The 10,272-nt window shown below is 52.3% G+C and overlaps 1 pseudogene; it reads left to right on the plus strand.

The window, feature by feature from the left end:
• The first annotated feature begins 8,082 nt into the window (after positions 1-8,082).
• Positions 8,083-9,794, plus strand: LOC129149990 (olfactory receptor 10Q1-like; annotated as a pseudogene).
• Positions 9,795-10,272: the final 478 nt, after the last annotated feature.

The raw sequence follows: 10,272 nt of genomic DNA on the forward strand, positions 1-10,272 counted from the left end.
CACATGCCTGCAGGTGTGCCAGCCAGGTGAGCAGCCCCCATCCCTGGGACACACACCACATCTACCCACTCCCACGATGGTGGGCAGGGTAGCAGCGTGGGCACAGACACACGTGTCCAGGCATTGCCCTAGCTCCATGGTCGGCAAACTGCGGCTCTTTGGTCCCTTGAGTGTGGCTCTTCCACAAAATACCACGGCCTGGGTGAGTCTATTTTGAAGAAGTGGCATTAGAAGAAGTTTTAAGTTTAAAAAATTTGGCTCTCCAAAGAAATTTCAATCGTTGTACTCTTGATATTTGGCTCTGTTGACTAATGAGTTTGCCGACCATTGCCCTAGCCCTGCCACCTTTTGCTGTACTTTTCCTGATGACTTGACCCCCTTCCAGACACAGAAGTAAAATAGCACTCTGCAGATCAGTAGACCAGGGTCACCTCCCACTAGAGGGTCCCTGGCACATCTGACACTTCCAGCTGCCCCTTCTGCCCCTAGCACACACACCCACCCAGGCTGAGCCAGCAGAGGGTAAAGCAACTGGGCGTTGTCCCACGGCTGGTGGTCCCTCTGCTTCCACACTTTTGCCCAATTGATTGGTATCTCCTGAGCACTTTGGCCCAGCCCGCCAACGCCTGAGGCCTGGAGGTATTGGCCACATATGGGTCTGGATCCTGGGAATCTCAGGGAAGATCCTGTGGTCTGACAGCTACCTCCCTCCCCCAGCTTGGAGGCACCATGCAGTGCTGACTGGGCCTGGAATGAGGAATGGTGTTGAAGGAGCAAGGCCCATTCATCCTGGGCTGGAGGATGCCTGAGGGCAAGTAAAGCCCAGGAGTGACTCCTGCTGTAACCGAAAACCGTAGGTTCTGCTGCCTGGGGTCACAAGAACCCACGAGGCAAGTACTAGTGCAAAAGGAAAGAGGCTTTATTCCCATACCAGCCCTGGGAGAATGGTGGACGCAGGTCTCAAAGACAACCCCCCTTCCTGCTCATGCCACCGCCTCTTAATAGGGGTAGCGAGGGGAGGACTTTATTCCATCCAATTATCTTGCTAGCTTTGGGGGCGTTTGGGCCCTATCCATTTACAGTTCTGGCTTCTGGCGCTTGGGCACTGTCCATTCACCTTTTGGCGTGCTCTTAAGAACCACCCCCTGTGCCATCTTGGCCAATGGGAGAGACTCCCCAGCGAGGAGGGTGGGGTGGGGGGCGGAAGGTCCCGCCCTCGGGAAGCCTGGAGATGCTATTGCACAGCGCCCCCACCAACGTGATCCGGTTGGAGTCCCCGGAGTAACCCTGAATCCTGCGCGCCCATATCCTCCGAGTAGTCCGGTGCGCCCATCCTTCCAACGTGGTCAGGCCTGCGCTCCGACTGACCGCTGCCTAAGGTAACTCCGCTGGTAAAACCCCGGGGCTGGGGCCTGCCCAGGCTCTGCAGACTCTGGCCACATGTGAGTCCTGGGAGAAGGACAGGCTGGGACTGGCCCAGAGGCACCTGACTCACTCCCAGAGCTCAAGGACAGGGCCCGGCGGTTCGCAAGCTGGTCACCCGTGAGGGTAGCTGGGCTAGCACCCGCACACGCTTTGAGGCTCACCCCCAAGCGTGGGGCAGGGCAGGCTGAGTGAGAAACAGTCTCGTGGCCAGAGGCCTCATAAGAGGGGATTTTGGAAATGGCGCACAACATGTTTGCGCGGGCGCTCCAGGGGGTTGGGATTGGGGGAGGGGGCGTTGAGTGATGTCTCCCACTAGAGGGCAGAGTTTCTGAGGGAGCCTCATTCCCTTCAATGTTTAGCCAGCTCTCAGAACTCGCCAAGAAAGGCCGAGGAACCATGCAGGCTGAAGACGAGGGCACAGGTGGTATGGCCGAAGGTGCGGGAGGTCAAGGCATTCCAGCTGACCCTGGCAGCCACGAGGGCCACGGTGGAGGCCGCAGAGGTGCCGAAGGCGGAGGAGCTCCAGTCATGAGGGCACTCAACCCCCCCGGGCCTGGCAGAAATGCCTTGCCATGGCTGAATCCACATGCTGGGCCCACAGCCAGAAGGCCGGGAAGACTAATGCTCAAGTAGTATCCTTTTGGAGGAGTGGCCGGTCGAGGCAATGGGACGGGGAGGAGGGGGTCAGCCTAGAGGTTCTGTATGAGGAGGGGAGCCCCACGTGGCTGAGGAGATGGGCCACTGGTGAGCAGCTGAGATGGTGAGAGGAGGCGGCCTGAGGGAACAGGAAGGAGGATAGGTGGGTTTGGTGGGGGGCTAAAATGGGTGACTATGGCCTGAGGGGAAATAGTCTTTATTGCATGGTACCTTAATGGAATCTCCACTAGTACCCTCCGGGTGCCTTTCTCATCACCTGAAGAGGCACAGAGGACCTTAGATGCCATGGAACGCTATGCCCGACCCATCCCAAGGGCGGTTCGGAAGGAGATCATCCTAACTGGAAATGTTATAATTGTGTAAGTTCTAAAAAGGGCCAAGTGGGGAGTGGTGGCAGGTGGCTAGTGTGGTTCTCTGGAGGGTCAATCTAATAGTGAATTGGAGACACCCCCCCCCCCAAGAAAGTCAGGAGGTCCTCCCAGTGAACTGGGCCTGTCACCCCCAGAGGGGCCAGAGAGAGCTAGGTGCGGAGTTATCACATAACTTGATTTTCTTTCCCCCTCATTTAGCCAACTGAGTGCTGAAGACCCTGAACAAGTGGGAATTTCTCTCTGCTCCTGTCTCCGTGACCTTGACCAATTGATTCCAACAATGAAGCGCATTTCGCGCTCATGTCTGAAAAGGGGCTAGGACTAACCTAGATCCCTCCCCCCCCACCCCCCACCCCACCCCCCCAGGTAGTGCATCCTTCCCTGGGGCAAGGAATCCTACACAAGTTGCATTTCATTAGGGGGGGTAATTGTTTGCTTGTACTGCCCGTTTGTTACTTTCAATTCTATTGTTTCCCTGTTGCTGGAGGGGGGTTCCAAATTGTTTGTTAGAGCAGAAAATAAAAGTGAACCGCTACTCTCCTCTGAGTGTGTTTTCAGTTACCCGATCCTCCGATCCTCCGCCTTTCCTTCCTTTGTCCCTGGGTTGGAGCGGAGATGTGCAATTCAGTTACTGTAGTCAGTCAAAGACAAGTTAGGAAGTGGAAGGAAATGAAAATGGGTTGTGTCCTGCCATTTCAGCATGAACAGCTGCTGGTGTTTGGGAATATTTTCTTAGTTTTATCGTTGCATTTATATATTAAATGCACACAAATAACATGCAATGTGTATTTTTTGCAAGATCAGGATTAAAATCTTTCTGAGCTATGTTTATTTACCATATGAGCTTTTCCTCATTCTAAGAAAAACTTTAAACACATGTCATTGGATGCATAAAAGAAGTACAATAATGTCATTGTACAGCTGAATTTTCCAGTACCCCAGGGTTCCTTATATCTCAGAGTTGTTCACCCACAACTCCTCCCAACACCCCCAGCTCAGGCCACCTTGGCCTGCGTCCCTCCTCACTCAGTTCATCATGTCCCACCTCCACCACTTCCCTACCCTTCAGCCTCCGCAGCTGTCCACTCCCCTCCCACCCGGCTACCACAGGTCCCCTTGTTGCTCCCATTTTTATCTTCTTCAGGCTGCCCTGTGCCCTGTCCCCAAAAGCCAGCCCTAGCCTTGCGGGATGTCCCTGAGCCGTCCCTTGGCTACCAGTCCTCAGGGCATCCTCGGAAAGGATGCAAGACCACCGTTCGGTTTCCTGGTCCTGCAGCCGCTGATGTGGCATGTCCACCTGGCCCAGGAACATGGAGTGCCCGTGCCACAGTGGGAGCACCTATGGCTGCTGGTCCCATGGTTTCCTCGTCTCCTGGCCACCCGGGGAACCAAGGCCACCCTGACTGTTGGGGGCACCAGCACCCTGACTGTTGGGGGCACCAGGACCACACTGGCCAGGAGGGCTGCAAGGGCCACTCTGGGTGTCGGGACAGCCAGGGTGAGGAGAGCCGCCAGGACCACGCTGGCCTTCCAGATCGCTGGGGAGACCATGGCTGGTAGGGTCTCCGGTTCCACCCTGGTCTCCAGGGCCTCCCAGTCTTCCCCCGGCACCAGCTGTACCTCCCGCCTCTGTGCCTGCAGCCGGCATGGCTGCTGCAAAGCCCCTGCACCCCTCTGGCTCCAACTTAAAGATGACGGCCCCCTGGGCCCACGAATGAGGGACTGAGGCTTTCGCAGGAAACCCTTTCACGCACACACACAACTAGGCGTCTCCAGGGCGCCCGTCTGCGCACACCACCCCTTTGGATCCAGAGGGAGTGCGACTGGTTCAGGCCATCTTGGCGCTCAGGCCCCAGAGACAGCTTAGCCAATGAGGACCCCGCAGGAAGCTCTGGCCCTAGGAGCGCTGTGCAACCCAGGGCGCCTGTGCAAACAGACCCCCACTCGCTCGTTTCCTGGCAAGAGGGGCCTGCTGTGCTGAGGCTGCTGGGAACCTGACTGTTTCCCGCCACCTGGCCCCGCCCCAGGCTCCCGGGTGAGCCTCAGAGCCGCTGGCGGCACCGGCCTGACCACCCTCATGCACGACTAGCTTGCTGACCCCTGTCCCCTGTCACCGAGTTCTGGGCGTGACTCAGGCGCCTCTGGGCTAGTCCTGGCCTGTCTTCCCGCTGGTCTCCACCTGCTGCCGCATCCGAATCTGCAGAGACGGTGGGGCCCAGCCTGGGGGGATTCCCAGCAGCAGTCACTCCTCCGTCCCTCTTTATTGCTGAGTGCTGTTCCTCGCTCAAATGTATCATTATCTGGGTAACCATTCACCTGTTGATGGACATCTGGGTTGTTTTCAAATCGGGCTTATTATTAAGAGTTGATACAAAAGTTTATGTACAAGTCTTTGTGAAGACAAATGGTTTCATCAGGTAAATAGCTTACATCGCCTTGCTGGGTCATATGGTTAAGTGGAAATTTATAAGAAACTGAAGAACTGTTTTTTCAATATGATTATGTCAACTTACATTCCCACCAGCAAACTATGAGCTTTTTATTTTGCCTGTATTCTCATTTAGTCACACTTACATCTTCCAACTTTATCCTTTTTCATGTTTGATTTTCCATTCTAGGTTCTATGCATTTCCATTTGCATGCTGGAATCGGTTTGTCAATTTCTGCAAATTCAGGATTTTTGTTAGCTTAATACCAAGTTTATAGAATAGTGGGTCTTCCAATCCATGAACATGACACATTTTTACAGTTATGTAGTTTTTCTTCAGTTTCTCTTGGCAATCGTTTTAAGTTTTCTATGTGAATGTTTTGCACATATTTTTTTAAGTGCACACCAAATATTTCATGTTTTAGGATATCATTATAAATGATAGTGATTTTTTAAATGTCATTTTTCTATTTTGCCGGTAGGATTTTTTACACATGCAAACATGTCTCATCCTCTCTGAATTAAGCCACTTAAGAGGTGATTGTGGGTGCAGGGGAGCTGAATTTCAGGTTCAGAAGCTCTTGCCCCACATCCTTGGGGGCCTCTGCCTCTGAGCCTCAGTTTCTAACCTCCAAATCTTGAAGTAGCAGCCCCTTCCTCCTGGTCTTCTGATGACTAGATATAGTGATGAACGGAAAGTATTCAAGCCAGAAAATAATTGCAAGCCTCTATTCCCCAAGGAAACTAACAACCCACTAGGCAAATGGGCAGAGGATGCAAACAGGCAGTGGGCAAGTTTGGAAAGCTTTTCTGTGACATGTCATACTGGTGTCCAAAATAATGTGAATGGAGCCACATGAACACCAATCCGAAAGAATATATGCACCCCGATGTTCACAGTAGCATTGTTTACAATAACTAAGATCTGGAAGCAGCCCAAGTGCCCATTAGTAAATGAATTCACACACACACACACACACAGCACACACACACACACACACACACACACGCACACCAAAAAGCTGTGGTACATTTACACAGTGGAATACTATGCAGCAGTAAAAAAAGAAGGATCTCTTAACCTTTAAGACAGTATGGAGGGACAGGGAAAGGTATTATGCTAAGCGTAATAAGTAAGAGAAAGACAAGTATCATATGATATCACTTAATGTGAAAGATTATGAACAAAATAAATTGATGAACAAAACAGATGCAGAGGAATGGAAGCATGGAACAGACTGATGAATCTCAGAGGGAAGGAGGGCAGGAGGAGGTAGGAAGAGATTAACCAAAGAACGTATATGAATAGTAGGGGCCCTGTGCACAAATTTGTGCACCTTGAAAGGAACTCTGGGCTGTGAGGCTGTTGTGGGCACAGGGGCGTGTATCAGCCCATCATCCCCACCCCTGCCCCGCCCCTCCTGCTGCGCGCCCCCCCCCCCAATTCCCTGTATGCTGGCAACCCCGCTCCCACCACCACCGCTCCCATGCGCTGACAGCACTGGCCCCACTCGCACTCACTGATTGTGTGGAGTGATTGGGGCCGGCGCCAGCAGCGGGTGTGAGAGTGGCCAGCACTGTCAGCAGGTGTGAGTGGTGGCTACTGTCCCAATCGCCCCTCAGGAGCAGGAGGAGGTGGATAAGCTTTCAGGGACAATTGCGGCCAGCAGCCACCACTCATACCCAGTGACAGTGCTGAGCGATTGGGGCCGGCGCTGGGCACCAGCAGCAGGTCCGAGTGGTGGCTCTGGCACCAGCACCAGGTGCGAGCACCCGGAGGGACCTTGGCATGCAGGAGCAAAGAATTTTCAGTAACCACCAGAGGCTTGCCCCAATGACAGCAACTGGCACCCTGCCTTGTTATGGCGTCCCTGTTCACCTGCTCCACCATTCTGCTGTGGTCGATGCCTGCCATGTTCCGCGCACGCCCCCCTGGTAGTCAGCGCATGTCATAGCGACTGATTGTTTAGTTGGTTTGGTTGTTCTGCCATTCAGTCTATTTGCATATATATGAATAACCCATGGACACATTCAATATTGGGGGGCTGTGGGGAGGAGGTAGTCAAAGGAGAAAAAGGGGACATCTGTGATACTTTGATCAATAAAGATAAATTTTTTAAAAATGATAATTTTTTAAAAAATGGAACAGCCTTGCCCATCTTTTGCCTTAAACCATTGGAATGTTAAAACCGGGCAAATTAACCTTTGGGCGGGGCCTAGGGCAACCTTGTGTGCCAAAGAATTGTTTACAAACATAACAAGAGCCCTGGCCAGTGATACTCTGTGATGAGAGCGTCGGCCCAAGCACCGAAGTCTCCAGGGTGCGATTCCAGGTAAAGGGCGGGTACCTGGGTTTCGGGTTCACTCCCTTCCCCAGTTGGGGTGCGTGTGGGAGGTAACCAGTGAATGTGTTCTCTCAAATTGATGTCTCTTTCTCTCCCTCTCACTCTAGCTCTAGCTCTCTCTCCCCTGCCCTCCCTGCCTTCCAATTTCCCAGAAAAGCAAAGGAAAAAAACATATCCTCAGGTGAGGATTAAACAAAAAACACATAAGAAAGCAGGTATTATGACTACTGGACTGAAACGTTAAAACATCATTAAGCATAAACATCACTATGTTTTGCTCTCCGCACCAACAGAAATGCCGCCTTTCGGTGGATGTAACTGTTCCCCGGCCTTTCTCAGAAAGACCCTCTCCCCTTGGCTCCTAATTGGAACACTATTTGCCTGAATCAGTGCTTTCCCGAATAGCTATTCTTTTGGCCTCAAATGAATGTTATTTGCCTCTCACTTTGAAAGGCCTTTTATGTGTAGGTTAACACAGGAAATAGTTTCAGCTTTGCAGGCCACGTGATCCTATTCGACCACTGGCCTCTGCAGTTGTGGCGGGAAAGCTGCCCTAACCAAGATGTGGACCAATCTTCTCCAACACAATGTACTGGCCGCTGCATTCAGGCCAGAGGCCATAGTTTATGGAGTCCTGAGTTAAATCAGTCAGCAGTTCTTTATTCTCAGTGAGCAGAGGGCAGAATGTAAGAAGCTCATGAACTTAGACCAGGGCCAAGCCTGGCAACGTGGGTTGGAGGCCCTGGAGAGGTGGCTACACTCCCGTCTGTGGAAAGGGCTGCAGAGTCTCCCACAACTTAGAAAACTGCTAGAAATCTGCCTTTTCCAGCCCAGGAGTTCTACAGGGGAATACAGGATGGCCCCACTGCAGAAAAACCACACCTTAAGCTCAGAGTCTATCATCTTGGGCTTTGGGGATCTTTCTGAACTGCAAATCTCTCTCTCTTTCTCTCTCTCTTTTTTTTTTTTGGACTCTTTTTAATCATGCATCTTGTCACCCTAGCAGGTCACCCAACCATTGTGCTCATCACCCTCACTGACTCCTGCCTCCAGACCCCCTTGGATTGCTTTCTTTGAATCTGTACAACATTTAAGTTTGCTATATATTGCCCTGGCTCGTTTTTCTCAGTGGATAGAGTGTCAGCCTGCAGACTGAAGGGTTCCAGGTTCTATTCCAGTCAAGGGCACATGCTCAGGTTGTGGGGTCAACCCCCAGTGGGGGACGTGCAGGATGCAGCCAATCAGTGATTCTCTCTCATCATTGATGTTTATGTCTCTCTCTACTTCTCCCTTCCTCTCTGAAATCAATAAAAATATTTTTTAAATCCTATATAATAAAGAGCTAATATGCAAATAGACATCATGCCCTCGTGCCCTCGTGCCCTCGTGCCCTCGTGCCCTTGCGCCCTCGTGCCCTCGTGCCCAGGGACCTGAGGATGGGCCAGGGGACCTGACGCTGCACCACCCATCTGAGCCCGGGCCAGGGGACCTGAGGCTGCACCCCCGCCCAGGCACCCAGATCAGTGGACCTGAGGCTGTGCTGCCCACTCTGAGGGGCTTGACGCGAGTGGGGCTGGCCAGGTCGGGGTCTCACGCCATTTCCAGGCATGCACAGGTGGGCAGGAACTTGAGTCTGGGTCCCGCAGAGGGCCCCACACTCTGACAGGAGGGAGATTTTCATATACATTTTACAAATTTTCTTTCATCTCTGACAATTCTATTATAGAGAAAGAGCAAATAGCAATATTAAAATATTTCCTCTAATTAATTCCCTTTTAATGTTCATGAATTTCATGCACCAAGCCACTAGTATATAAATACATTTGCTATATATTGATCATTGTCCCCAACATGCTGGCCAATTTCCTGTCCCGCAGCCAGCGGATGCCCATGCTGGGCTGCGCGTTGCAAATGCACCTCTTCATCGCTCTGGGGGGAGCAGAGTGTTTCCTCCTAGCTGTGATGGCCTATGACCGCTTCGTGGCCATCTGCAGGCCCCTGCGCTACACACTCATCATCACCCGGGCCCTCTGTCTGCAGATGCTGGCTCTGGCATGCGTCGGTGGCTTTGCACTCTCACTCACACTTACCACGCTAATATTCCTCTTGCCCTTCTGTCAGTCCCATGAGATCAATCATTTCTTCTGTGACATCCCTGCTGTGCTCTTCCTGGCCTGCTCAGACACACGAGCCAATGAGATTGCAGTCTTCGTGGTCTGCTTGCTCATCCTGCTGATTCCCTTCTTACTGATACTGCTCTCCTACGGCTTCATCATCACCGCCATCCTCAGCATCCACTCAGCCCAGGGCAGGAGCAAGGCCTTCTCCACCTGTGCCGGGCACCTGCTGGTTTCTCTTCTGCACTATGGCTGTGCCATATTCATCTACATTCGCCCCAAGTCATGCTACACCCCAGAACAGGACAAGATCGTGTCCTTAATCTACACCAATGTAACTCCCATGCTCTACCCCAGGATCTATAGCCTCAGGAACAAGGAAGTCAAGGGTGCCCTCAGGAGACTCCTGGAGAGCTCTAACCAGATGAGGCGGCAGCCTAAAGCCAGGTGAAGGGCAAAGTGGAGTCTGCCAGGACTAACCTGGCCCCTTACAAGAACCCAGTGGGTCATCTCACTGCCCACCTTGGGGCTCCACTCCCCCCTCTGAGGGCTGCTCCATGGTTCTGCATGTCCCTGAACCTTCCCACACCTTTTCTATGGTCACAGAGATGGAAGGAATCCTGAGGCTTTCCAAAACGTGGCAGTACTGGGGTATTTTGCTGTCCCTTCTTGGACAATTACATTCATCCTCTGGGACACTGTCAGAGGCATGGACACCGCCAGGAAGCAGGTCATGAGATGCCCAAACAGAACTTTAAGGCACCACTTCTCTGGACAAGGTGTTAGCGAGGATCATATAAAGAAGCTCCCAAGCCCAAGCTGGGTAACGTGAAGGAGCAGAAAGGCACAGCCTCCCAGAAACCGAACCCTGCATCACCACAAAACGGCGTAGCGGTCACTTGAGATAAACAGTGCAAACCAAACAGCAG

This window comes from Eptesicus fuscus, chromosome 1 (assembly GCF_027574615.1).
Source record: "Eptesicus fuscus isolate TK198812 chromosome 1, DD_ASM_mEF_20220401, whole genome shotgun sequence".
In the NCBI taxonomy this organism is placed as follows: domain Eukaryota; kingdom Metazoa; phylum Chordata; class Mammalia; order Chiroptera; family Vespertilionidae; genus Eptesicus; species Eptesicus fuscus.